The sequence below is a fragment of the Pantherophis guttatus genome, chromosome 4 (assembly GCF_059756535.1).
Source record: "Pantherophis guttatus breed Tessera chromosome 4, ASM5975653v1, whole genome shotgun sequence".
NCBI lineage: Eukaryota > Metazoa > Chordata > Lepidosauria > Squamata > Colubridae > Pantherophis > Pantherophis guttatus.
Genome location: NC_142066.1, coordinates 102,654,978 through 102,669,558, shown reverse-complemented (window position 1 = coordinate 102,669,558; position 14,581 = coordinate 102,654,978). Strand labels below are relative to the sequence as shown.

The window sequence follows — 14,581 nt, the reverse complement described above, 5'->3', positions numbered from 1 at the left end:
CTCCTTGCACGTGATGTTTCATAAAATATGCTATGGGTTTGCCTCTTTCCCACCATAGGTGGGCATGCCACCACTGTGCTAACAGACGTCTCCCTTGTAGTGTAATCCATTCACGGATCCAAACCAAAACCGCCAAATTATAGTAATACTTCCAATTTGGGACTCCCAACCCGCCTTGTTCTTTCGGTTTCTACATCGTTTTCAACTTATTTTGAGGCTTCTTGCCCTGCCAAATAAATCTATTTGTAGGCCTGTCCAAGTTCCTAAAAATGGTTTTATCTAGTCTAACTGGGGCCGTTTGATAGAGAAATACCATTTTGGGCATGTGAGTTTTAATTAAGGCTATCCGCCCCATTAATGACAATTGTATCTTGCCCCATTTCTCCAAATCTTTGTCTAATTGCTCAGTTAATTTTAAATAGTTATCCGCCTTTATTGAGGAGCATCTATCAGACAGCCAAATCCCTAAATATTTAACTTTACGAACTACCTGGAGGCTCAAAGTGTTTTGTAGTTCTAATTTTTGTATTTCTGTCATGTTTTTAACTATGATATTTGTTTTTTTCCTATTTATTTGTAATCCAGCTATTTCATCAAATTTCTGTATTATGTCATTAAGTTGCCCTCCAGAGGTTAGTGGCTCTTCCAGAACAAAGACCAGGTCGTCCGCAAACGCCTGGACCTTGTATTCTTGTTCTCTGATCTTTAGTCCTTTTATGCTCACCTCTTGTCTTATTGACCTAAGTAAAGGTTCTAGCATGAATATAAATAACAATGGGGAGAGTGGGCAGCCTTGTCTCATTCCCTTCGCTATCGTCACCTCCTCCGACCCTTCTCCATTTATCAAAATCTTGGCCTTCTGTTGACTATAAATTGCCTGGATTGCATTCGTGAAATGATCGCCAGCCTCCATATATTTCAATTGTGATATAAGATAATTCCAATTGATCCTATCAAAGGCTTTCTGGGCGCCTAAAAAGAGGAATGCCGCCTGCTTCTCAGGGTGGGCCTCGTAATATTCCAGGGCATCCATTATGATCCGTGCATTATCTTTCAATTGTCTGGCCGGTAGAAAACCATTTTGATCTATTTGGATAAATTCGCTAAGGTATCTCTTAAATCTAGCTGCCATTACAGTTGCAAAAATTTTATAGTTGGCGTTTAAAAATGAGATAGGCCTATAATTATGTATCAGAGTGTGGTCCACCCCTTCCTTCGGTATTAAAGAAATATAGGCCTCTAGCCATGATTTGGGAGCCTTAGATTCCATCAATACCATATTAAAAATTTCCTTCATATATTTTATATACAGATCTGTAAAGGTTTTATAGATTTCTGCAGGCAAGCCATCAGTACCAGGGGTTCTTGTTGTCTGAACAACCTTCCATTCTCTTTTGTTTTCTTTTGGGATATTTGAGAGCAAGGATAGCTTGGTTTTTATAATTAGTTTTCTTTCTCAGATAGACAAGCTTTGTGAAAGATTTCAATAAAGGCATTCCTCAATTCAAGGCCAGATATTAGAGCAAAATAACACTAGCAGAATTAGGCTACATGTAGTTTACATCACACAGTTTACAGTAGGGAATGAGAAAAGATCACAGGAAACATGCAGTTGGCAAAACTTTTGGTAGCCATGGATTTACCTTATTATGTGTGGATGGAGATATACTACCCCATAATAACTTCGTGCACAACTTAGGGATCCTTCTGTCCTCATTACTTTTGCTAAAAGACCAGGTAGTAATTATGGCCAAAGGGTCTTTGTACAGATTCATATTGTGTGGCAGTTTCACCTGTCCCACAATTAGGAGGCTCTGCTCTCAGTCACTTATGCTTTAATCATCTCCCAAATGGATTACTGTGTTGCACTCTATATGGACCTGCACTTGAAGAGTAACTAGAAGGTTGAGCTACTGCAAAATGCTGTGGCGGAGGCAGTTATGTGTGCTTCAAGAACTCCTCTACTCCACAAATTGAATTGGTTGTCAATTTTTTTCCAATTCAAAGTGCAGGTTAAGCTCTTTAAGTCCCTATATGATATGGTGACAAGAGACCACTTATGCCTAATTATGCCCAATTATATCTATCTGTCCCATCATATTCAGCAGGAGGGACATGTTCTGGATCTTGAAAGTCATGGAGCATCGCTAGATCAAACTTTACTCCTCTGACCATTGATCACCAATGGTTTCTTCCCTTTCACTATGTCTTTCAACAGGTCAGCAAAGAGAGCAGGTTGTGGTGATATAATGCGTGCTGGGCAGTTGAAGCCATTCTACAAGCAAGCCTCCTATTAAGCTCCCCTTTCAGTTATCCTGTAACAATATGAGAAAGTCTTTGGGAGACTAGGCAAAGAGATGCTGTAAAGGAAATGATCAGAGACAGAATAGCCCACAACTGGAAGTGGATAGGATAAGAGGCTCAGAAGAGAGCCTCCCTAGTTTCTCAGGCTGTAAATAAGGGGGGGAGAGGATTGTTTTCAGACTTGTAAGATTCTGTGAACTATTGATGTTAATAATAAAGTAGAATAGGTCAGATAATGGATGTGAGAATGACCTTGGAAGAGGAGGGTTAGGAGGGGAAAGAGATGCTGCTTGAGAAATGATCAGATAAAAGAAACAGGAACCCGCAACTGAGTAACAGGCAGAGAAAAAAAAACTAAGAAAGGATCTGCCCTAACTCATCAGGTGATAAAAAGAAGCGATAGGAGAGTTGTGCATTCAGACTTGCATGATTCTATTAATGTATCCTTACAATAAAGTAGAATTAATTGATCTTGTTTGTTTCCTGTCTGGTCTATTGGTAGGCTGACATCTGATTGTGATTGCTATCTGGTTTAGGCTGACATTTCACCAGATAGCAGTTGTTCCATCTGTCTACAGTAGAGTTTGCTAGATAGAAGTAAGGATGCTGAATCCCATTAGCTGTTCTGGAATAATAGCTACATCAAGTTTCTCTTCCCGAACCAAATTCACCTGGTTATTATTTAAGAATCACACAATATAAATAAGTACGGAAGTCAATGCCTACAGTAAATAGTATATAGCATTTTATCATTCAGTTCATTATAAAACCAAAAAGGAATTGGAAGGTGGATGAAGATTTCCTTGCTTGGGTTTGTGTGTTTTATTTAACTCATTTTTCACAGCTGTGAAACAAACTACACATGGTATAATGGACAAAACCTGTATGTCACAGCAGGGAAAGACAGTTGTTGCAGTGTAGAGTGTAATGTTGGCACTTCCTCTCATCACTTGTCTTCTGTCTTTTGTTCTGTTCTGGCCTCTCACTATGTTTTTCCCTTCTTGTCAGAGACACAACTCTAGGGCATACAAATTCAAAGACCCTGAACTTGGTTGTCAAATATTTCAGAGTTTCTTACAAGTGAAGGAAACTCAAGTTTCAATCTGGGTTGAATGTAAGTTTTATCAGTTACTAGAAATTTTCGGAAATTATCTGCATCTTTTCACCAAAGAGCCAAGGTGGGATATTTAGCTGGTTTTCCTGCCCTGTTAGAGACAAGAACGTTTAATCCAGGGCGAACTATAAGAAGAGAAGCAAGCCAAATTCTTGCATGCCTCAGTCCTACTGACTGCATTTACTTTTCATAGTTGTGAGAAACAGTTGTGCTCTTGCAGCTGTCTTTTCACATGGTTTACAAGAACTTTACACAACTGAATCTAATAAACATGGTAATAAAGCTTAGTTTCTACTTGTTCATTAAATAAATCCCATTTCTGAACCTAGAAACAGCATATAAGCAGGTCACCAAGATTGTGATTCTGATTATTGAAATCCATGAAGCTTTTTCTCTTATATCTTTTTCAAGATGTGCAGGAGAAAAAAATATTTTTTCAGCTTCTTAGCAAACAATATTGTTAAGCCAAAAAATAATTATCTATTGTTAAGAGGAAGGAATTTCTTTTTTAGTATTTCCTCAAAATGTAATGCTTCCACTTTTGATTTTAGCATAAATTTAGGGATCTCTCTCAAATACAAAGTCCAAATTAAATTAAAGATAAGATAAGCTGAAGCATTTCTCCTAGATCTTCTTTGTGTTACAATTTTTACAAATACTTTTACAGCTGTTCCATTGTAATAGATAGCAACTGAAGTGACAAAACTGCCATCCCTACTTTTGGTGTCTCCAATTTAAGAATGGCTAGAGATTTAGCTGAGTATCATTTTTTTTCAAATGTATTTTATCCTTTTTCTAAAAAAATGAAAGTTTAAAAATATTAACTTGCAAAAGTACAAAATTGACAACTGACAACTAGTTACATTTAATACATTTATTTGCAATCATAGATTTTAGCAAAATTCATATAAAATTACAACAATCTTTGTTTAATTCATACATACCCTACAATTAATAGTACTGTCAAAATTGGCATTCATTGTCTTCTTTATGGCCATTTCAAACAACACAGCTTGGTGGTTTTTTTTTTTTTTCCTGTACATGTCTATATGGGTCAGCCTGAAATAGATTTTTTCTCCTATGCCAGACTGATTAAACTGGGTTAACAAAAGCATAATAAATCTACTATGTGTTCCTGTTATAATTTGCAGTGGATCAGATCTTTCACCTGTGAATTATCACAAATGCATAAATGGTGTATAATTGGTAATCCTTTATACCTTCCAACGAACAGGCTGATGGCATTATCAAAAAACAAAATTGTGTGAAAGCTTGTTTCAGGGAGATGGGATGTGAGAGATGTAAATAAATATTCCTTTTCCATTTTTTAAGAAATTGATATTAGTCAATTGAAGCTTGTGTACGTGCTCTTTATACTCTCTAAAATCTTTAATTATATAATCATCATCATCTTTAAATAATGTCTCAATAATGTATGATGATTTATGCCATTCAATAGTTGTTGACCTAGTGAAAATTGTGAGAATAGATTTTAACATGAATTTGCTCATCCAGTACTGCTGAATTTTTTGTGGAGGCATTGTCTTGCCATGAGAGCTTGTCCTCTATAATGTGAAATTGTTTTCTTTACCCTTATGCAAATCAATGGATGCCCCCCATCTAATTTCAATGCTGCTGCTGGTGTACATCAGGTAAAACAATACTTATGTCACAAATTTGTCCTAGATCATTCCTCTGGTTCACTTAATCCTCAAATTGAGGCTCCCTATGTCTACTACGAGATCTCATATCTTGCACATTATTCTTGCTGTTACATATTTTCCATGATAACATTTAATGAAATGGACACTCAAATATGTGAATGGCCTCGCTTATTCTATCTTCTTAAAAACTAGGATTATTTGCTAAAAAGCTAAAGGCCCAAGCCTTTTGGCAAACAATATGATGGCTTTAAATAATTTATTTGCATGTATTCTTTTTATAATAAATGCCACATTCCGTTAATAGTTTTCTCATTCCAATTAATGACCAATAACTGGTTAATCCCCACAACTACCTGATAAACACAGTTGGTCATAGGAACATATTTTCTTTCCATCTGCAAGTGGAAAGAAATAGCATTGTTTACAGTGTAAATTACACTAAGATATTATGTCATTTCAGATATTTAAAAGATTACAATATAAATGAATTAAGAACTATATACTTTTGGTTAGGTGTAATTTAAACTTAAATCTTCACCCATGAAGAAATGGGGTAGTGGGGGGTGTACAGGCTGCACAGAATTTCCTGGTTCGCACCCCAAAAACCACCACTGCACCCATTCCCTTTTTTCTACATCAGGCATGAAATTACTGCCCCTCAAGCCAGCACTTAATTTCTACCCATTTGTTATGCTTCATGCCCTAAGCTATTTCTTTCCCTGATTTATTTAAATTAATTAATATCCTCACCATTTAGTCCCATTTTCTCTTGAACGAAAGACATCATGGGTTTCTTTAACCTTCAAAACTGAGTTTCTGCTTTTTCCAATTCAAATGAAAGCATCAGAAGTTAGAGATTCTGATAATATTTAGTTCTTGGACAAAGACAAGATAAATCATACAGTATCTTCTTTTCACTTAGTCTATGTAAATGTTGCTGCTCACTTAACAAGGTAAGACTTTGTAAACAATTGTTTTTTCCTTGACTAGGGAGTCCTTTTCAGAATCTATTGGAGTGTCATGTGATTTACAATTGACAATGACAGTGCCAATTTTCTATCAGAGATACAAGCAAAAGTTACATTGCTAAGAAAATAGAACAGCAAAAATTGGAAGTATGGTGAAAATCTAGGCTGCACTGGCCCCTAGAGGTTGACAAGAAATGTTGTTAGTTTTTGCTCATGAAATACTTGCTGCAAGTCTTTGGGTAGGAAAAAAACAGCCTTTATTCTAACTGAAGCATCTGTTTCTATTTCAAATTTCAAATTTGCACAGCTCTATGTTAATGTATATAATATACTGTCTTTTCCTGTGGCTTCATTTAGCTTGGAATTGTCTAATTAATTACATTATTGCAACTCTTCAGTTCTGATGGAACTATTTTCTTGCTCTGTGTCAAGATAACAGAGTAAATGCAGCTTTACAGTATGCAAAACCTATCATCCATCTATTATCCCCATCCATCTCATTTTTATTGAATGAATTTGTTATTTTTGTTATCAAATTACAAATCCCAAAAAGTTGAGAAAACATAATATAGCTGCTCGAACTTAACAGTATAAGTTATGGGTTTGTCCAGACACTTAAAACTACAATGAAATAGCCTTGGTCATGGGTTGCTTTTTTCTTATTAAGCTATCACCCTCAGCCTTTCCTCGTTAGTCATTCCCCTTTAAAGAAAGTGAAAATGTGGGTAGTTTTCTGTGGGGAAAATGTTATTCATAACATACATTCTTCAGTAGAAGTAGAAAAGAAAGACTTCATCATGAAAAATTTGGTAAGCTTTTTAATTGCAAGATAGTGATGCTGAGCTACAGTTTTTTATTTTATGCCCAGGCATTTAGGAGAAGGCAACATGGATAAGATTTCATTGAATGAACACTAATTTTAAGAAGGTTAACAAATATCTTTCTTTCTTTTGCAATATATTTTACAGGTTTGCAATCTCTAAATAATAATTATCATACTAAAGGATTCCTCTTAAAAAGAATTATTTTTTAAAAAAGGAATCTGTAGCCCTCCAAACGTTGCAGAACTTCAATTCCTAAAACACAAATAAAGATGCCAACAAAATGATAAAAACCTGCCTCCCTTCCTTAATGTTATAAACTTGAAACGCAATGTATTTTGGGTTCTAGTTAATCAAGGATGTATCTAGTTACAGTGAGGTAACTAATCTCTGTATTATAAGTCATCTTGCTAAAACATAGAGAATTCAGATATATAAAGAGCACCTTTTTGTGCATAAATATTCAAAAGCTTTTATTGCACTTTGTAACTTTAATGCACTTATTTGTTGAAGGACAATTCCAGCAATCCTCCACCAGCCTGGACAATAGTTGAGAGTTGTTCATTCATTCTTGTGATAGAGGTGCTTTTCTTTTTCCATGTCTTTGTGTTTGGATCAATACATGTATTACAAATAAAATATAAAGTCAATCAAAACAAAACAAATGTTAAGTCAAATTTGAAAACTGAGGTCTCTGAAGTGCAGCAATACCGCTATTCATTGTCAAATAGCCTGATAGAAAGGGAAACCTGAAAAGAAAAAACTCTCCGGTCAATAATCTTATTATGCTATTTCTTTTGGTGCCTTCTCAATGATATTTTCAAATCCAACAAATTTCATACTAATGACTAATTTCCCATAACGTTTCTAACAAAAAGGCTACTCTCAAATCTGTCTTATAGTTTTAGATTTTTTCAACCTGAGAAAAAACTACTTTTTTTGTACTTTATTCGCAAGGTGCTTAACATTTTCTTTTGAATTTCTTTTAATTGAATTTACTTATTTAATTGTTGAAGGATACTTCTTTTCTCTCACACACCTTTCCATAATCCTGAAATAACCCTGGATGTCCACATTTTCCAATTTGAAAGAAGCTCAATGGAGTTCTCTCATGATGTCTTCTCCCTTAGAACTTAACTAATGGCATGGAAAAGCAGGGAGGCTACAGACCAGTAAAGATATTATTGACAATGAAAGAGAGGATATTTACTCTATGGCCATCCTACAATGAAGTAAATGTAAGAATATTACATTCCAACTATGAGACTTTTGTCAAAATCCAATTTTCCTTTGAAAGAAATTTCAAAAGAAAAGTTTCTTTCATTTAAGAGTGAGAACTGATAGGGAAGAATCGTAAAATATTTTTTTGGCATGGAAATTTGCATCTTTTGAAAGAATACAAAATTAATCATAACTAGTATGAAAACGTCTAATCACAACTATTCTACATTCTTTACAAAGAGTTTCTACATTAAAACATCAGTGTTACCAAATAAGACACCAGAATGGAAATAACAGATCAGTATCCTCCCCTTTGTCCTCTCCTAGCTCTGCTGTTGAATGGATTATGAGAAGGGAAGAATGGAAGTCACAGGAAAATAGATCTGTAAGAACTGCTACACAGAGAAATCTACATCACATAATACAGAAGTTCAAACAGAAGTTCTGTTTGAACTTTCATTGCAAGTTTTGCACATGTATACAGGTAATCCTCAGGATACGATCAGACACTTAGCAGTCATTCAAAGTTATGACAGCTATATAAAGCTACATGAAAAGGACCCAGCTTCTGCTGCTGCTGCTATATGCTGTGCAGATTGCACTCTATCTGGCTGAACATTTTATTGATTGATTGATTGATTGGTTGGTTGGTTCGATTTATATGCCGCCCTTCTCTGGAGACTCAGGGCAGCTTACAATGTGTTAAGCAATAGCCTTCATACTTTTGTATGCTTAGTAGGGCTTTTGGCCCCCCCCAAGCCGTGTTCTTTTTTTTTTAATACAAAGTCAGCTTATTTTGAGCTGAACTTTTTCTTCAGCTCCTCAATGCAAGCAAGAAGCAAAAAGATTTTCTTTGCTTATATCCTTCCTTTTCTCTGCTCTTCAGCTTGGCAGTTATTCATCATGGTAAGTAATTTACTGATTTTGTCACCCTATCAAGACTGGAGGGCAAAGGTGGAGAGTTTAGTTCCAGCACTAATTAGAGAAACAAGTCTGTTTCCCCCCCCCCTTTTTTATGTTTGTTTATTGAAGAAATGTGGATTTTTGAAGGAAGGAGAGGTTAAGCAAGGAAAAGGTTTTGGGGAGCTCCTCCTGAGTTTTCCCAAAGCCTAGCAAGAGCCTGGCAATATTTGCTATCTTATGATGGCCAACTGTTTGGGGCAGAGGACCAGCCCACAAGCATGGCTTAATTGACCAAGCACTGAGGCTTGTTTGAAAGCCTTTCTAGCAATGGAATGTAACATTCAGCCGTAATCTATCTGAACTCTTTCCCTCTGCTGAGAGGTTTTTGGGTTAACAGAGCTTTTTGCTGCTTGTCTGCCTCCTTTATGGACCTAGCTCAGGCTCCATTGCAGTCATAGGTTGAGGACTACCTGTAACTAGCATGAAAATGTAGTTTGATAATGAATTGGATCTTCTGAGCCAGCATTGCCCAAGGACATCCTGCTCCTTCTTGGAACCTTTTCTTTCTTGGATGAACCATTAATCAAGACAAAGAGATACAGCACTACTATAAATGGCTTCTCAGTAACTGCCAAATAAATCCTATTTCTGAAAAAGGGCTTCTGATGAATCTTATTACACATTAGTGAAGAAACAACTATTAGCTTCCTTTAGTTACTCTTCCCTCCTCCCTGGGAGAAAACAAAAGGAAGTGGGAAAGTAAATTAAGTTCTGCCTCAATAACAGGAAGCAAAAGAAGAGAAAAATCAAAGAAGACTAAGCTAGCAAAGAACAGGCCAACCCAAGCAGAGAATAAAATGTAGTTCAAATCCAAGTTTAGACAGGCAGACAGATATGCTTGTTCAGTAGGGTAACTGAATCAACTGAATATTCTCCCTCTGCATTCCTTTTTCTTGGTCATGAATCTTTCAGATTGCCTACCAATTATCCTTTTGTACCTATTGAATTGGTGTATGCAAATGAAATTACTTTGGAAGCTTTTTGGCTAAAGAGCATACTTCAATATTCTAATAAACAATATACAATAAAGCAACATTAAAAAAATCCAAGAGCCAGAACTAGAAAGCTATGGGAATGCAATCACTACACTGACACAGAGAGAGAGACATATATATATATATATATATATATATATATATATATATGTATGTATGTATGTATGTATGTATGTATGTATGTATGTGTATATGTATATATTTCAGAAAAGGAGATACACACACTTTTTCATGTTTCTGCAACAGTTGAGAGAAGGGATGTGTTATTATACTATTTTCTCAGGCTCTACAGATATTTTATTTATTTATTAAATTTATTTGCTTACTATCTCACCATGAGGCTACTCTGGGCAGCTTACAACAGTAAAAACAGAAATGAACAGAAGTGTAAACTTAACAGTAGTAAAATAATGAAACAATAAAATAAACAATGAAAATACAATACTATGAAAAGATGGACGGGAGTGACGCAGGAAATGCAGAGCAGGTAGGGCATGCTATCAATCCAGCAGCCACCTGCAATGTGGAATTTCCCCATTGGATTCCCAGGCCAAAGAAGGGTGGGGGCAGATTGCACTCGGGGGGGGGGGGTGTAGGATGTTCTATGTCCCTATATTGATCATTTCTCACAATTAGCTAGTTTACTTACATTATTTCTGGATGAGAATTGTAATGCAACATAGTTAAAGGACACTGGGATAAGAAAAATACTTTTAGTTGATATCTAACTACAAAACTTTGAGATATTGAGAAAACTCAAAATCAGTATAGGGAAAGGTCATTGGATTCTCTCATGCTTGGTATTAATAGAAATTCATCTTAGCTCACATTTGCTACACAGAGAATTAAAGTTTTTTTCGGACTCCCGGTTGGTGACTTGCGGCGATATGGTGTCGAGTGAGTGATTGCTACTCCCCGACACGCTTTATCACCGCGTTTTGGGGATCCCTTTGGGGGCGCGGGTCTCGGAGAGCCCTGCGGACAAAAGAAAGAGCCAGGCGAACAAGAGAGTGGGGCACAAACACCTCTCGCAAGACCGGGCGGCTCTGTTGATCCAACGTGGTGAGCCGGTCATTTGATGACGGGCCTGAAGTCACAATAGCCAGCAAAAGGACAGGAGCTAAGAAGAAGATTGGAGGTGCCGTGCTAGATCTGACATCGCGTTTTCCATACCTTGGAGTGATTTAGCGTTGAGAGAGGTCATCGGCGGAGTCGGGAGAGGACTGCTCGGTGCGGGAGAGTGCAGAGCAGAGTAGATCGTAACGGCGGAGACCCGACAAGCCGACGAGGCATATGCAGGGAGCAGGTCGCTTGTATAAAGATCTCTGGAGAGCATGGTGAGAGGGAGAAGGAAACGAGTATCGATGTGGCTGGCACTGTGATTGATAAGTGAGGAGGAAAGTAAGCAAGAGATTGAACTACTGAACTTTTTTTTTGAGTGCTTCAGCAAAACAGGAAGTGTGGCCATCATTGAACTGAAGGAGTGAGATAGCAGAGGATTGACAAAGAGACGATCTAGCAGCGAGATCTACCATAGAGAAGTGTCGGAACTTATTAGGAGCAGAGAGAAGAAGATTTATGACCTTGCAGTCACTATTATTTACCCATAACTAAAGGGAAAAAGTAAAGGGAAAAAAAAAGAGAAGAAGAAGAAGACGACCTTCATACTTTATTAAATACATAAATTGTGATACTCTGATTCCCATTCTCCCCCCTATTCTTTTGAGTAATTGGGTTTCTAATACTTGAACTTTGGTTTTCTTGTTAAATAATAATATTAATAAGAATTACAAATTGTTAAGGAATATAGGGAATATAGAATATAGAAATTAAGTGTTGATTTTATTTTGCTGTCATTAGGTATATTTATATATAAGGATCCAGATTTATAATTAACCAATTAATTAATTAATTAATTGCATTGATTATATCTATTCATATTTATCTAGTTATATCTATCTATTTCAGAATATTTATTCTTAAGGGTAATATTTAACAACTTATTTATATCAATTCCATATACTAAGGCTTGAATTTAGTTATATAAGAATTACAGGTAGTATTTATTAACTTATTTATAATAACTTTTTATATTAAGGTTTGAATATAGCTATATCGAAATCATAATATTTACTGGGATATATGGGTATAAAACTTTTGGCTCATATGTGAGAATTAATTTGGAATCTGGTAGTGTGATTTAACTCATAGGTTTTAAACTATTAAGGAAGTTTGACAATTTTGGTGCGTTATAAAGATTTGACTTGAGAAAGATAGTTTGATGAAATGATCCTGTCTAGTGAAGATAGCAAATCTCTTAAATAGGCTTAAGAAGAGGAATTAATAGAGGAAATAGGGGCAAAACCATTGAATGGTCATTTGGAAAAATATTGAGAAAATTATAAGAGAACAAAAGTTAATTCTGAAAGAAATGGCAACAATGACATCGACAATCCTGAAATCTGGCAAAAAAGCTCCATCTAATCCTACTTTAACAACACTGTCCCCAGTAATCCAGAAACCCTTAGAAGGCATACAGAAGTCAGACAAGCCACCAACAACTCCAACTCTTCAAACAGTACAATCTTCTCTATCGCTGATTCAAGAGACCATGTTAGCAATGCAGGAGAAATTGTTAAATAGTCATTCCGAATTAAAAACGGACATTCACGTTTTGGATTCAAAAATGACTGAGATTCAAGCCTCTATTGCGAACAATGAGAGAAGAATTCAAAATGTAGAACAAAGGATGGAACAAAGTGAGAAAAAAATAGATATGGTGGATCAGACATTCGCGATACAGAACAAAGGAATCGAAGAGTCCCTGATACAATTGGAAATGGACAAGGCTTCATACTACCTTCGCTTCCAAAATATCTGCAAAGAAAAGGAAGAGGATTTAGGCGATAAAATAGCTGAGCTGATAGCTGATGCCCTTCAACAAGATAAACAAGATATTATTAAAGAACTTGACGAGGTTTACAGGGTTCAAACGAATTACGTGAGAAGAAACAGGCTCCCCAGGGAGGTCCACATGAGGTTCACCAGAAAGAAAGTGAGGGATATTCTATTTAACATAGCGAGAGAAGAACAGATTGTATTTAAAGGAAAGGAGGTGAATATTCTGAAACAAATACCGAGAAGAGTGAGGGAAGTGAGGAAAAACTACAGGTTTCTGGCGAGCCAACTGAATAGAAGAAATATCATATTTAGATGGATCCTGCCAGAGGGGATGTTAGTATCATGGCAAGGAAGAAAAGTCAAAATTGATAGTTTAGCCGTAGCACAAGATTTTTTAGATCAACTAAGAGGAGGGGAAGAAGAACAAATTAGCAAAGAAGAGATCGATACGGTAAACACGGAAGAAGAAACCTCACAAGAGCAAAGTACAAAGGAAGAAATAGAGGAGGAGAAGAAAAAAGAAGAAGCGGAAGAACAAGGAAAGAAGACTAGACCAGTAAGAGCAGTAACGTTAAAGACAAACAAGAACTAGAAACCGGACACAATACAAGAAATGGATGGCTTAAAAATTCTATCCTTAAATGTTAATGGCTTAAACGATCATAAAAAAAGAAAGATAATTCTATCAAAACTGGTAAAACAGAACCCAGACATAATTTGCTTACAGGAGGTTCATATAAAAAAAGATGAGACAAATTGTCTAGAATTTACTAAACTTGGCAAACTATTTGTGTCATTAGCAGACAAAAAGAAAAGGGGAGTGGCTATGTATGTGAAAAAAGGAATTGAGGCAGAATTAAAGTATAAAGATACTAAAGGAAGAATTCTAATGGTAGAAATCAAGAGAGGTAATGCAAAAATGATGTTGGTGGGGGTATATGCCCCGAATAAGAAACAGGGACAATTTTACAAAAAACTACACGAACAATTAGGAAATTGGGCCCATGTTGAAATATGTATGTTAGGTGACTTTAATGGTATTGTTAACCCAGAGAAAGATTATAAAAGTGGGGAAAGAAAAAGAAATAAAAGATTACCTCTGCCAAAAAGCTTTTTTGATCTAGTGGATGAAATTAACTTAATTGATATGTGGCGTACTCTACGCCCGCATGATTCCCAATACACCTTTTACTCAACTTCACAGAACTCTTGGTCCAGAATTGATATGGCATGGACTACTAGAAAACTAGGTCTAGAAATTAAGAAAGTGGATATAAGTACAAATACTTGGGCAGACCATAAACTTCTTGAAGTAAATTGGCATTATACCAACAAGAGAAAGCAACAGAGATGGAGTCTAAGGACTAACCTTTTGAATGAAAAAGAGTTTATAATAAAATTAAATGAAGAAATTAAGCGCTTCTTTATTGAGAATGGCAAGCAAGGCACAGTGAAGGAAATTGTATGGGATACCATGAAACGTATTTGAGAGGAGTAGCGATATCATACATGGCGTTCAAAAATAAGGAAGAAAGGAAAGTTAGAGAGACTTATAATAGGAAACTAGAAGAAGCGGATAATAAACTACAACAAAACCCGGGAGACGAGGTGGCCAAACAAAAATGGATGA

At 36.1% G+C, this 14,581-nt stretch overlaps 1 protein-coding gene across 2 annotated transcripts in view; it reads right to left on the bottom strand.

Moving 5' to 3' along the window:
• Positions 1-4,277: 4,277 nt before the first annotated feature.
• MTURN (maturin, neural progenitor differentiation regulator homolog) overlaps positions 4,278-14,581 on the bottom strand; it is a 48,241-nt gene continuing 37,937 nt past the window's right edge. For both annotated transcript variants that reach the window (XM_034404036.3, XM_087894223.1), the window contains one exon: positions 4,278-7,620. The gene's annotated coding sequence lies outside the window, so the exon portion shown is untranslated. The remainder of the gene's footprint in view (positions 7,621-14,581) is intronic.